At 37.6% G+C, this 14,950-nt stretch overlaps 1 protein-coding gene across 3 annotated transcripts in view; it reads right to left on the reverse strand.

The window, feature by feature from the left end:
• The window catches only part of JADE1 (jade family PHD finger 1), a 105,457-nt gene extending 92,425 nt beyond the window's left edge, over positions 1 to 13,032 (reverse strand). The window contains exon 1 of one of the 3 annotated variants that reach the window (XM_083833646.1): positions 12,844 to 13,032. The gene's annotated coding sequence lies outside the window, so the exon portion shown is untranslated. Of the gene's footprint in view, positions 1 to 12,786 lie in introns of all 3 variants that reach the window. The other 2 variants (XM_083833650.1, XM_083833653.1) reach the window with 2 other exon arrangements.
• Positions 13,033 to 14,950: the final 1,918 nt, after the last annotated feature.

The following is a 14,950-nucleotide window of genomic DNA, read 5'->3' on the forward strand; positions in this document are numbered from 1 at the left end:
CTAGAATAGTAGCATCCTCCACTCTTTTTGTGAGGAAGAACCACTTCTGGGTGTTGATCATTCTGGATATAGTTACTGGGAAAGGTGACAATGAGTAGTTTGGAAGATCTATAAACATCATGTTTCTTTCACACTACATCAATGGCTAAAATGGTGGACTTAAACTCTCTTCACTAGATCAGGGAGATCATTAAATCCTACTGTGACAGCCACTCTCTTCCTTCTAAAACAAATGAAGTTTGTTTTAGAACAAACTATTGAGTTTTGGTGTGGACACAACTCTTTACCTGACGAGTCTCACCTGCAAGGAAGGAGCTCAGAAGCCACTGCTAGAAGAAATCCATGCTTGAGTCACTGACCCATCCTGATCAAAACCAAGTGGATTCTCAAAACAAAATATTTATGGGAAGAGTTTTAGAACTCCAAATTGTAAAACTCTCTCTGCTTACGCGCTGTGCTGAAAAAAGTCAGACTTGGCACATGTTTCTCATTAACTGTACTAAAGCAGCTCAATTTCCCTAGAAATCCCCAGTTTCTCCTCTGAAACAGGGTAATCTAGAAGGCCCCTAATTTTAGCTCTTCAGTCAGAAAGGGTAGCACATGCATAAGTAGTGCTAAGTGAATGCTGCTGAAATGTCTATGATTATGTGGAACGCTAAAGCAAATTAGCTTTCCTGGCATTTACAACATCATTAAAATCTTCAGAATAATGTCTAAAAGCAAGGAAGTCTCAGATATTTGTATAATGCATCTCACACATGCAGCATTTGTATAGCCATCTTAAACATCTGCCAGGGAAGTCAAGTGACACGGGGTTTTCTAAGAGCCCAGTCATATAACTCATTTCATACTGGCCATATTAACACAACCACCACTAAAAAGAAAAAAAACACACGAAAACCAAACAAAACAAAAAAAGAACAAACGACAACAGCAACAAAACCCACCAATATGCTGTCTACCAGCTAACTGTAAACCAACATTTGCACATGTGCAGAATAACCCCAGAATCTAGACACCAACAGGTTTTTAAATTTGTTACTACTTCTGAACAGGAAGTAGAACGGGCCAAATATATTACATAGTTTATCTAACACTCTTCTTTATAGCAAATGTCGTATTTAGAAAAGTAGTGCTGTATGCTTTCCTGATTTTCTCATTTTCAGGCAGATTAAATTACTTCCGAATTGTTTGCTTGTTTGTTGAGAACAGCTTTCAAGATGAGGTAATTAAAGGAAACCTATCAATTTAGTATATATTTTCAAGTTAATAATGTTGACATACTGTTCAAATAAACCTCCAATTTACTACAATCTGTTTTTAGACAAGCCCTCCATTTTAACCTCCAAATGGAAGGAAAACTAAGTGACTTCCCTCATCTCACTTAATAGAGAACATATGTTCAAAGATAATACTGAAGGCTTGTTCTGAGAAGCTCCGTTCCTCCTCCGACAGAGATGCAGCGAGCTTGCACAGTAACACTGATACATAATGGAAGTACACACTGCCATAAATCTCATGCACTGTAGAGGTCGCTTCAGAAAAAAACAGATGCTGATTGAAGAAGCACCAGCTAAACTAACCTCATATACACATGCACAAACAACAGCACCTTGACAACAGGTAGGGGGAAAAAAAAGTGAAACAAACAGGTAAATCTCCAGTTGGCTGTAAGGTCAGAATGAGAGCCATCTCAATCCTAAGTCTTCAGGGAGGGGAAAAGTAGCCAAGGAACAGAGAAAGGATGGAAAGAAGGAAGGGGTCTCTACTGTCACAAGCGTCACAAAGCTTGAGAAGCAGCTCTGAAATAGAATGAAATTTTAAATCTTTGCATTACAAACTCTCTGGAATAATTCCAGATGGAAATGCTACAGTAAAATCAACAGTAACTTTCGTTTATTTTATAAATATTTATGTACATTATTTTTATTTGATAGCTGATACTAAGGATGCCATAGTCAATTGCTTCTCCAGGTCTCATCATTTTAATACGCAAAGGAAGGTTATACCTGCAAAGACCACCAAAGTTGCCCCTGGAAAAGCCAGTAATAAAACCCCCATTCCTTGAATCCCAATCCATTATTTTGTCTGTTCCACCATTCCTATAAACAAGACAATATTTTAAACCACACTGAGAAACAAATCAAAGCCACTTCATGCTACTGCACAAAATACTATGCCATCAGACCACTAAGATGGGGGCCCATCACTAACATCCAGTTACAAAGAAAAACAAATATCCATCACCAGACATTATTAACATGTAGTTGCAGATTTATCTGATCTTAAAGTCAGGCCACATCAAACCTTTCATGTTCCACCATATCAAATAATGACAAGAATCACTGAACAATTGTTTAGCACAATTCTTCAGTCTTTGACATGCCCCGTGTCATAGCCGCTTGCCTAAGAACCAGTAGATGCCAGTTGTCCTAATATCAAAAAGCAACAAATCTGCATGGTCATGTGAAGAACCTGAGAGCTACATCCTTTGTGGGTTCTGCACAAATCAATCATTCATCTCACAAGTATGCAAAGTTATGTTCCACAGCTTATGTTTTTGTCCTTATATCTTCAGCTGACAGCCAGCACCAATTGCACACATCCCAAATCCTGAAAACCTGGAACAAGTAAGGGTAAGCACGCAGATCATAAACAAGTCACAGGCTGTATAGCAAAACAGCCACCTAGCCATCCTGAGCAAAAAAATAAAATAAAAATCCAAACAGACACGCCTGCACACAAACGTTTTGCAAAGCACTGGGCATAGCTGCATTTGGAAATAGGCTTTTCAGGGTGAACAGGGAAGCTATCCTTAAATCACACAATCCTTGGGCATAAATCTGCACCAACATGTAACTTGGACACCACTTTTACCTCAAGGGAAAAAAATAAAAATAAAAAAAATAGCAGAAGTAGCAAGAACCCATTCTTTGGTAAGCCCTTAATACATTTCCACATATCAGGACACGAGGCACTAGTACGCTAGCAGATGCTAGCTCTTTCTCTGCTTTGCCAGCTCTTTCAGGGCATTCAGTCTGTGACAGTTGTGGTGGAATAGCACTTGACTTTTTTAATTTGTTCATTTTCAAATAGACCAAAATCCTTTTCCTTACTCATACGCATGAAAAAAGATCCCAAATTGCAGGGGTTTTCCTTGTTATTTGTTTTTGGTTCGTTGGCTTGCACAGGTATTTTATGTAAATAATATCCCAGGCAGCACTGCATATGCTGTTGACAGAAGCCCCACCTTAAAATGCTGGCAGCACTGCCCCTGGCTTTACAAGCGACTGTGGTGCACATTTCAAAAGTAAGGGGGACAAATTCAACCTGTGGTACCTAAGCCTATGTCTAGATACCAAAACATGGACATAAACGTCTGCATACGTGGTTTGATTTTCAAAATACCCAAAGTCTTTTCTGGTCAAGGGGCTCCCTAACGTGCACCCACAGTTAGACTGTAAATGGTTTGACTGTCAGAAGTGCATGTGCAAACCTCTTCCATTTAATGCAGTGGGAGCTGCTGTGGAACTCCAGCTTATAAACATAAATAGTTATCTAGGGTTTTACTCAAAATCATGGGGCAGTCTCTGGGAGAAGTGATTTTTTTTATTTATTTTTATTTTTTGCACAGCCTACCAGTGCCTGAAAATAACAGAAAAAGTGTGTGAGTTAAGTCAACCATGAGAAGTGGTTTTGTTTTTTTCTTAGGTTTGGCAAGAAAAATAAACGCTATTCTAGAACAAAACACAGCACTTGAGCTTTCCTTCCAAGAAAGAATTAAATTTGCAAAACAGTATCAGGAGAAATATCTTTTTACTCAATACTTAAGTAAATTGGACAGTCATACAGTCTCAAAACCTCTCTGTGCTCAAGATCTGAACTCCTACCTGCCTGCTGCTGTTCCCACGCACATCCTAAATATTTATAACACAGCAAGAATGACAACTGGTTCATGGTTAGGGAATCCTAAGCATGGACATCACAAAAAAAAGGAGACACTTCAGTTATGTTTAACTTGTGTTTTAAACAGAAGAACCCAAAGCTTCTACAGCATTTTATACACAAACCCTTGCTCCAGGACAGATTTGGTGCCAGATGCAGGTCACAAGAACGGAGATGCCTAACCAACCCCTTCTGCAGTAATAACTAAAGCTGCAGTCTACATGAATTGTGCCTACTCAGACCAATTCCTCAGCCACATAAATCTTGATGCTTAAGTGACAGCATAAGGCAGACAAGCAATCCTGAACTCCCTCTGAGAAAGCTGCTATGAAAACAGAGGTTCAGAAATGAAGCATTCCACATGCTTTATTCCATATTCCTAGGCATTTTATGTATCTCCCTGAAAGGTTGCAACCTAAAATTTAGAAATTACACCACAGAAATGAAAGCCTTCTAACAGTTTACAAAAGCAGCTTATCTGTCCATTCCAAACGGCACTTGCAGTTTCTAAAGAGGCTTGCAATCAGGGTTTGTTTTTTTCACGTTCAGGCATATTGCAAAATAATTTAACATCTAAGGTGTTTTAGTCTGTCTAATTGTTTGGAAATCCTCACAGATCGATGTACAATCAGTTGTCTGGGCCCAGAAAGAAAGCTTCCAATACTCAGGTATGGAGGAGATTAACCATAAGGATGGCTTCCTAAAGAGGGAATCTGTAACCCCAGCTGGTTTGTGAGAGACATTTCTTCAAAAATACAAAATTATGTATCATTAAACCAGAGCCCAAAGAGCTCCACAAACATGAAATCTTGATAAATACATGAGGTAGAAAAATAATATTTTAAAATATTTCATAAATGGTGTAATGAAATTGCAGATCAGTTTGAAATAGAGTTGCTGTAAAGCACCTTAGGAAGTTACAGCTCAAACAACAATTTATGAGTTTTTTCCTCATCCATTTGACAGAGATTTTTGTTTTAACAGAACTATTTCCAGGCTGTCCCTATAAAATGGATCTGCCTGGTATTGGGAGATTTTACGCAGCTCAAGGCAAACAAGGTTAGGAGTAAGAGAGAAACTCTGCCAGCTTCAGCTGCCACTGTATGCAAGTTGAGAAGCTATTTACTCTGTTGTTCTGAACATTTGAAGGTTTGTAGGGATAAAATCCCGGCAGTCAGCAATTTAGCTGCAGATATTTTACATATATGAGTCCTTATTTATATTCTACCCCCTACACAAAGTAAGCACCAGAAAACATGAGGCCAGCTACAGGCAAACAGTACTCTGTCTGCAGAGGTCACGTACAGACAAGCACCATCTCCATTATCAGGAGGACTAAACAAGTGTTCTTTGAATCCTTCACACTTGTAGAGAGATCCCAGGTCCTCTTACTGCCAGAGTCAAGTATTCCCAGGATCCAAGAGCTTGCTCTCTTTGGGAACTGGTCAGATGCTAACTCCAGGAAGCTGCAGAGCACCGTTCCAAATACTGTTTTTGCCAAATGGCACGGTGTAACTTCAGAGACTTACGGAGTACTTTCAAGAGAACTGAGAGTGCTGTTGTTTCACCAAGGATTCTTTCCATTGTTCTCTGGATACCTGAATGTATTGTAACTACACCCTGAAGTTCAAATAAATTAATTGAGAGATAGAATATGTTTATTCCTATTTATAATGTATTTGTGTGTACAGCCATTTTAATTAGTTATGTCAGACTATTTATTTTGTACACATAAATATGTCAACATTTTAAGCAGCATAATTAAGATGAGAATTATTTTGTTCTTATTTGATACATTTTCATTCATTAAGAGAAATTAAAAAAAAAGACACCAATACAGTCTTTGAGGATCTGGAGCCCAGTGCTTACAGATACTTGTTAGAGAATACCATATTTTATAACTAGTAGTCAAAATGTTAATTTAGATACTCCAGAAGAGATACAGAGTAAACCTACAGCTGATAATCAGATCTAAATTTTCAAAAAGTGCCAGTATAATGCAAAGTACACTTTTCAAATGCTGTTTACATCCTATTTGCCACCTACACACTGTCTTTTAGCTGACCATCAGGAAATATTTGAACATGAAAGCTTGCAGTACTCTTTTGAAAGCTGACTAATAGTGATTATTAGGAATTATCCATATTAATCATTCCAACATTTGGCAAAAAAAAAAAAAATCACATTTTCATTTTAAAAAACCTAACAAAAATGAGGAGTAAATTATAAGCTTTAGCTTAGGTGGCCCTATCATTCTTTTCTGCACAATACCGAAACGGACCCGACTCTCCCCATCCCTTCTGCACTTGCTGTTAAAGCAAAGCTGCTGGATCAGCTCGGCTGCAGGCTCCTCTGACTTGGAGATCCAGCAAGACCTCACATCCTTTTGGAACGAGGCCCTCTTGCCTTTCTCATTTTACCAGCCCTAATATAACCACAAGGTTATTCTCCACTCTCAAACTAAGATTTGGCCCTTCAACACTTCGTGTCACACTAAGTAGGCTATTCCTCTTTAACAAGATTACTCTTTGATTACCTCTTTGGAAGGCAATAGATCAATCGATATTAATGAAATCATTTAGACAGAGGCTTTAGTATCCAAATGTATGTATTCCAAATTGAATTTCACTTTTACCTTTAAGTTCTTTAATATTTTTAGCAAGCAGTCTATAGAAGTGAGAAGCTTGTTGGGTGCCAATTGCTTCATTACAAAATATTAATCACCTTTATGGTTTCTTTATACCAGTGCCTAAGTAAAACTGATTTAAAATGTGAACAGTAGAATTAGAAAGGACTGATTTTCTATAGCTTTCTATAGCTCTTGCAACCAGCTTGTCGCAGGTCTGCAAAAGCACTAATCTGACAGTAAAGATCAGGGCATTCACACCACTGCTGCCACCTACAGATTATCTAACAACTACTGAGAGCTGAACTGACACTACCACATTTCCCCAGTGAGAGCACTGATAGATAGGCAGGCAGGGGAGATGGACTGTATTGTCATGAAGCTCACAGAAATCAACTACCTTGAAGACTGATCTCCCTCATCAGCTTCAGCTGAAATTTATTAATGGGTTTAAAAGTTGTTAAGGGAGGCACAGACACCAAGAGATTACACACAGTCTCATTTCCTAAATAAACAAGGTTTGCTCTGTTTGGTTTATTATCACATATATGCCCTGCAATAGGTTTCATCAGATGGATTATTATAACATCACACTGCAACATTTTTCCAATAGTACTTACCTGGAAAGGAAAAACAGAGCCTTGTGAATCTGACCTAGCAAATCAAGAAATCTCACAGGGCCCTATTCAACAAACATGGACAACTTTTGAATTCCTTGCTCTAAGAAATCAAATTCCCCTCAGCAGGATTATTCAAGACACTGCATGATGACTGTCCTACAGGTATTTGCTGTTTCACCCTTAGCTGACAGAAACTTTAGAGATTACCACTTGATTGTTATTCCACTTACTTGTTATCCTAGGTCAAATTCTATTCCATGCAGGTAAAATCAGCTTTTTCAGATGTCTCAACTTCAAGCATCATTTAAATAAATAAATGAATCTAAAAAGTGTAGCAAACCACAAGTTGTGTGAAAATGTTGCTAGGACAAAAGTGGCATGTACGTAATTAACTGGAGTAAAATGCACCAGTCACCAGTGGTGACACTGGATTTAACAGATCTTCCTCAGGCATGGAATGTATCTCTTCTTAAAGAGAGTAAAATAACCTTCTCTGCAGTTTCTGGTCTCTATCTTCTCTTTATAATTTGAACCCAGCAGCAATTACTTTGTACCCTCTGGAATGTTTTACCAGGAACTATTATGTTCCTGTATCAGTAGTAGTATCCTACTTCTGAAGATCATCCACATACACTTAGCACAGTTTTAAGTGACCTTAACAGAGCTTTAAGTGAATAAACACAAGAATCAAGTACTGAGTCCGAAAAATACCCTCCTTCATTTCATTTAGGACTCCTAGTGGTACCAGTCCTTTACACCTCCATTCTTGTTTTCATCTTTCTGAGCAGTCATTGCACTTCTCTGAGCCATAGAAAGCTGCCTTCTCCACAAGCTGCCAGGCAGCTGTTGGTTCTGCAGAAAGCTGTAAAGCTTGTGGACAGCAGTGTCCAGCGACCTTAGACATCACTCAAAGCCAGACATGCCCATACCTTGCAGCATGAGGCAGATGAGTCTTGGACAACCTTTTCACTGAGTTTCCTTCCACTGTTTTGAAGTGTGCAAGCGGTGCCATCTTAACACAGTTCTGAAGGCTGCTTGAGAAGTTTGACATTTACTAAATTCCTGGTGCAGAGATTCCAATTAGTTTATTTCACTTTCATAACTGACAGCACCTGGCCTTCTGGTGAACCTTCTTCAGAACCTCAGGTAAGCTTCACCCAGCCTTTCCTGAAGAAGCTACTTCATGTCTTTGCCATGAAAGGAAGCTTCAGCAGTCAAGGATTTAAATTTTGTCCCATTACCAATTGTACTGTAGCCATTTATCAGTGATACATTTAATGAGGTCAGTGTAACTCAGCATAATGTACTCCTAAATATATTTAATATTGATTTTCTCCACTTCACTGGCAGACTAATGCTGGAGAGACCTCCAAAACACTAATTCATTTTCCAGGTACTTTCCTCTTCCTGAGGTTGTATCCAACAGAAAGACTAAGAAAATTTAATCTATCATCTCAAAAAATGTATTCTGTATCCAGATGTTCTACTGTTTGCCTCCTGGTATCCTCTGTCACTTTCTTCACACTATAAAACCTGGCTCCGGGCTCCTTACAGCTACTTGCTTTGACATTAAACTCTCTGTTCAGCACTTGCTTTGCCTTTCAGGTGTTGCCAGTGAAAAGTCTACTTTTCCTCAGTGGCAGGCCAAATCAGTCCTCATCCAGTTGATTGTGAGGACACTTAAAGCTCAGAACTGCTTTCCTCAAATACTCACAGAAGTGTTTTTCCCAGGAAACCTTATCATTAATTTCGTAGTTTCTGGTTAAAACATGTCAGCTAGCATCTGTTCACAAGCCTGCACAAAACATACTCCCTATTTTTTTACAGATGGTATTTTATTCCTTTTATCAGCCTTTGTATGAGATTACACAATTTCATCAAGTTTCAACAAAATGTTCAAGTAAACTGACCAATGTATTTCAGCATTTCTCAGACAAAATAGCAACATAACTGGGAAGAATCTTTCCTACAAAAGATCCCGATCCCTACGTATGTTACAACTTAATTTAAGGTTTGGTTTTCTATAAGGCTATTAAATGGTACAAAAAAAAAAAAACACAACACCCTCACTTGCACATCTTATTTTTTTCATCCCAGAAAGGAACTCCAGAATAGAAAGGGATCTTTCAGAAATAGCAATACTAGCATGCAGTTTTCTCTAAATATAATCATAAGCATGACTTAATTTTGAGTACTGAAGATAAAATTTCCAGTCAGGAAATACAGACGACCAAATCAACAGTAATGCCAATTTTGATGTTCTTTATGCATGTAATATTTTCCGTATCATTTGATGTGTTAAAATAAAATATGAATTAGAAATATACAGTCAGCGCAACCAGAGCAGCTTTCTGAACCCTTCCTCTTTTACTTTTTCAAGCATACATCACTAATTACATGTTAAATTATGTATCTTCAGTATAAACTAGGAGCTTTCTCTCCTTGTCTACTAATTCCAGTGTATTTAATTAGTCACATTGATAGAGGCTTGGCTGCACAGGAAATGTGGATTGGTCTTAATGAGAAAGCAATAAGCTTCCAAAGCTCTCTAATAAATTGTTCTGAAAGCACACACTGCTTTTCCCCAAATGTCTATCCTTTACCTCTTCCCAGCCTCTTTTAACTGCACTCTCCTTCCATCTTATAGCTTACTCTTAAATATTTCCAAAATGATCTCCTAGTGAAAAAGCACAGTCTAATATTTCACAGGTGCACTCATGCTCTCTAGGGTAAATGTATCACCCTGTCATCACCATGGTCAACACATTCCTCACAATCACATTATCAGCTGCTTGTGTTGTTTCTGTCCTTATGGGGTGGTTGGGAACGCACTGAACTGCCGTGTGAAAGATTTCCAGGTGCAAGGTTATAGCTTTGCATCTGTTTTTCTTCTCGTGAGAGTTTTTTCTCCAATCTTTATAGGATTTCCATGTGCCCTTATTATGTTATCACTAGTATATGAATTATACACAGACTTTTTAAAGTGGACTTAATACTATACAGAATGAAAGCAACATTGGATTACAAGATTAAGGTGATTTTACCAGGATTTCATTAATATAAACACTATAAATAAATTAGTCCAGTCCTATACTTCACTATGATTATGCTACCCATCATTGTCACCTATCCTTCGCTGCCTTTTAACTTGCAGTTATTTATCTCCAAAACTTCCTTTACTTAAAACCCGAGAGCTATCTTTATTTTAAATAGGTGCAAAAGGTAATCATCACTTAGACAAGTCTGTATAGAAATAGCCAAATGACTTCTAACAACAACAGCAGTTTTCAGTTTCATTAAAAAAAAAAAAGAGAAAAAAAAGAAGAAAGCAAAAATGCTTATCCCTCCAGAACTTTAGTGGCAGTTGGGTCCACATATGGACCTTTCTTCAAGGCAGGAAACAAAAGATCTATTCATAACTGAATTTTAGGGAAGGCAAATCTGCGCTCAGATGTGCATTGCCTCACACATGTCAGACTAGTTTAACTCTGGAAAACTCAAAGCACACTGGAAATCCTGTAATGCTCTCATGGAAAATATGACTTTGCAAGCAGTGATTCTTATTTTCCATAGCTACATACCTGGGTACATTAGGGTTTTTGCTTTGGCTACCAAACTCGTAAGGATTTTCACATAAATTTTGCTGATTATATATTAACTTTATCATCTCAGGAGATATCATGGCCAAAAGACTTCCTCTGGTCCACCCACCAGGAATACCTGTGTATGCAGATGTACAGCTCTTTCGTATCTGACTCCAAGACTGCATGTTCCCTGCTAGTCCAGGAGAGTTTAACCTATCCTAAAGCACAATCCCAGCAGTAAACTAATACTTTTCTAGATTACAACGAATGAGGGAGAATGACACTGCAAGTACAGGTGCAGAACTAGGCTATTAAATCTCATTATACAGTAGGGACAGTCATCACAGAAGATTAAAACTGAAATCTTGAAGTGTATTAAAAGAGAAAAACTGATAATAAACTAACAGCAATATATTCACATACCTTTTACTTCTAAACCCTATGTATTTCACTTAATGCAAAGCACAGGGATTGTTATTCCACCTGAATCTACTTTTAAAGGGTTCCTTCCTATCCATTTCAGTACTAACTGCAAATTTCCATAATTAAATAGATAAATGGATCTTTAATGACAAATTATTAGGCTTCGTCACTGATTTTTTTTTTTTAAACAGTACATTACAGTCTGTCCATTTACTTCTCCCACCTATAACATATAGTTTGTTGAATGATATTCCTTCTTCACTGCATACGGTAGGTGAGTATAAAGCTTTGACCTTCTCTAATATCTCCAAGAACTTTCATTTTATGGAATTGATTCACATACTTAAGTTTAAAGGTGAAAATTCTGAAATTACCTTGTAAGCAGCCCAGAATTTGAGGTACACCAGAACAACTAATCAAATTCTTCTGAAAAATCAACGCATACTTTAAACTCTCTCCAGTGAATATAGTAGACATGCTTATGATTTATTTGTAGGTAGCAATCCTTGCATCTCTTGTCACTCAGCTAAACAGCACAAGCATTTTTAGTAGCTGTTACATTACAGAACAAGACTCAATTAGAATTAGATCATGCCAAAACCAGAGTCCGGAAGATTTCCACTCTGCCAGATTGCATATGATACTCCTGTTACAGCTAACACACAAGCCAAGTTCCAAAGAATACATTCACAGAAAATGTTTTGAAATCCTATAATATTAACCCAGATCTGGATTTCAGACTGTGCTATTGCTCCCTGACAAACAGCTTACTGTTACGATACCAATTGTGCTGTTTTTAAATTAGACTACATGATCATATTTTTACTACAGTTTAGGGAAAACCTCGTAGGAAGCCTTAGCCACTGAAGAGGAGAGAAAGGATTTGTCCACAGAGATTTATTTTCTCCCAGGATGGGTACAGCTTGATCAGTACTCAGTATCACTGAAAAAGACACTTGGCTTATGAAAAATAGATAAAATAGCCAAAAATAAATAAAAATTATTTAAGTACAATTATGAATTTTAACTACAAAAGCATTTTGGAGACTCCTCGATATTAGAATAATTTGAAACAAAAAAGTAAAAAGGACTACATTCTGAATGGAAATACTTCTAATAACAAAATCAAACTTGCACAAGTGTATTAGTTACAAATGAAGAAAAAATCTAAAATGAAAGTACGATAAACTTAAGAAGAATATGCTATGTATATAAGAATATTACAATAAAGCACTTGAACATTTACATGGAAAATTAAAATTAACTTCAACAACGGATTTCTGAATAGCTTTCCAAAGGACATGTAAGTAATATTAATATCCACTTTCCGTTTTTTGTGGCTACAACCCATTACAAAACATTTTCTAGCAATATAATCACAAACTAAATCTCTTAGAGAACAATTTTGTCCATTTTGCCCGTGTTTCCCCATCAGAGCAAAGATGCAGAGCTCTAACAGTGAGAAGCACAATAACAGGCAGGTGATACTGATTTAGTTTTTCTCCTCAACTGACCAGTGAATGTCTTCAACATGTAACACATTGCTTTCTTACCAAGCACAACTTCACTCACACACAAAATAACTTACCACGTTCTGAAGAAAAAAAATGAGACCTCACATAACATAGTTTTGCATTAAACTAACCTATGTTGATTTTTAGCTGTTCAGGAGAGGCTCTTGTTTCTGTTATCCATTCTTTTGAAACTCTACTGAGTAGATCAGCAATCCTGAGAAAATAACCAAAAGACCAAGCCTATCCTCTCAAAAATATTAAATAAAGCTTGGCAATATGCTAACTACGCAGAAAGAAAGGGAAGGGGAAGTAAGCAAGCAGCCTCTGAAGCCAGTCAGTAATACAAGGACACAGCAGCAGTTGGGTCATTAAGGTTTCAGATGTATCTCACCTGTGTTGAGCTGGGAGCAGTCTCTGGGAAAGGCTGTGGGTTTACCAGCAAGCTCCTAAGGGGAAAGTCTGGGACAAGCTAGAGGTAGCTTCTAGATAAGGTATCACAAAACGAGGTTGTTTTGTTTGTCTGAACCAGTTTTTGTTTAGTGAAAAAGCTCCTTGGACAAATTTGATTTGGAAGGGGCCAAGTTAGTTCTCTGAGATATGGGACATGGCCTGAATGGGCAGATATGCTCCCTGACAGGTTTGAGCTGAGTTACGAGCCAGCTCTAGGAATGTACACTTTGGGGGCCCTGCTCTCTGTGGGCCTAAGGCTCAGTGGGAGTTTTGCTGGCTTATAGGAAAGCACATGGTAAGGGGTGTTTCAGAGTGACACAAAATTGCTGTATAGGATCTCGAGGTCTGTTGTGCTAGAGTTAGAAGTGATAAGTAGGAAGATCTTTCAGCTAGGGAGCAGTGAATGCTTGTGGTAGGTTGCAGAGAGTACCTTGGAGGGAAAGGACTAGGTGTCAGGGGAGATATTACTTAAGACAAAGAAAAACATCCTTTGTAAACTGCTCCAGTCCTCAAGGGGGGCATAGTCTGGAGGCACTTGAGCTCATTCCAAACTGAAATTCAGGGGTTTGGGAATACAAGTTGATTCTGTGTTTCTGCACCTGTCCTTGCACTACTATTTTTTTTTTTTTTTGGAAGCTCTTCTGTTACTTGCATCTCCTAGCTCTCTGTTGTCCCAGATAACAGAAAACAGGTGATATTCTTGATAATTAATAGCTGTGTACCAAAAATACAGACCCCAGTCACAGTGAAATTGACTATTCTGTATTATATGGGGAATTATGTTCCTGAATTAGATGCTTCAAGTTAGGTGGTAAAAACACCTTTGTTTTTAAAGCTCCGTTTCCCCTTACTTCCCTGCTCCAGCTACTGTTTCCTGTATAGCAGCACCATGAAACAACCATCAGGAAGCTTTGCACCACTGTAGATACGTTTCTGTAAAAATCCATAAGGCTGTAATATTGTGTTATTGCCAGCATATCATCAGCAGTTATATATATGTTTATAGTTCAATTTATGAAAAATGTTTGTTTCATAAACTATTGCTATAAAATCATCTCAAGGTATTACTGCTATTGCTTTCATTTTTGAGGAATACTTTGCTGTGCAGACAAACCAGCAATAGAAACCAAAGGCAGTAAGTTTAACATGAAGTTGAAACCGAATAATATGTGTTTACTAATATGCCAGGTTAATTCTGGGGGGGCTTGCAGCTCACTTTTGACAGTAAGTTTAAAAAAAAAAAAAAACATACTGGATAAACTAGATATAGAGATTAGTTGAGAAAAAGTAATATTATATTTCAATATAGTTTGACATTTATTTTTAAATTGATTACTATAAAGCTTAACTGCTACAGATGAAGCTAACTATTTGATGTGTTATACACATTAAAGTTTCTTTGCAACAGACAGTACTGTATCCATTTGCCAGGACAAGTCATACACATCACATACACCAGGGCCAGAAGTGGCTTAAGTACTAAAACATTCTCAAATCAGTAGAAGTGGTCATTCTGGCTCGCTAGGGTGGTACTTCAGTAGAAAACAGGAACACTTGCTGCTGATAACAAGGTAACTACACTGTGACTAAAAAATAAATAAATTATTTTCAGGGCTGTCAGTTTGTCAACCATGAGCATTTTTTTTTCAAGGAAGTGCTTATAATTATGTCAGGAAAAAAAAAAGTCATTTCTATGGATCAGGTCACATATGACTTTTGCTAAGGTTCTTACCTATGAAATGAAAATCAGAAAACCTTTGTAACTCTCCAAATAACCACGTATGTTAG

This window comes from Anser anser (genome assembly GCF_964211835.1).
Source record: "Anser anser genome assembly, chromosome: 4".
Classification (NCBI taxonomy): domain Eukaryota; kingdom Metazoa; phylum Chordata; class Aves; order Anseriformes; family Anatidae; genus Anser; species Anser anser.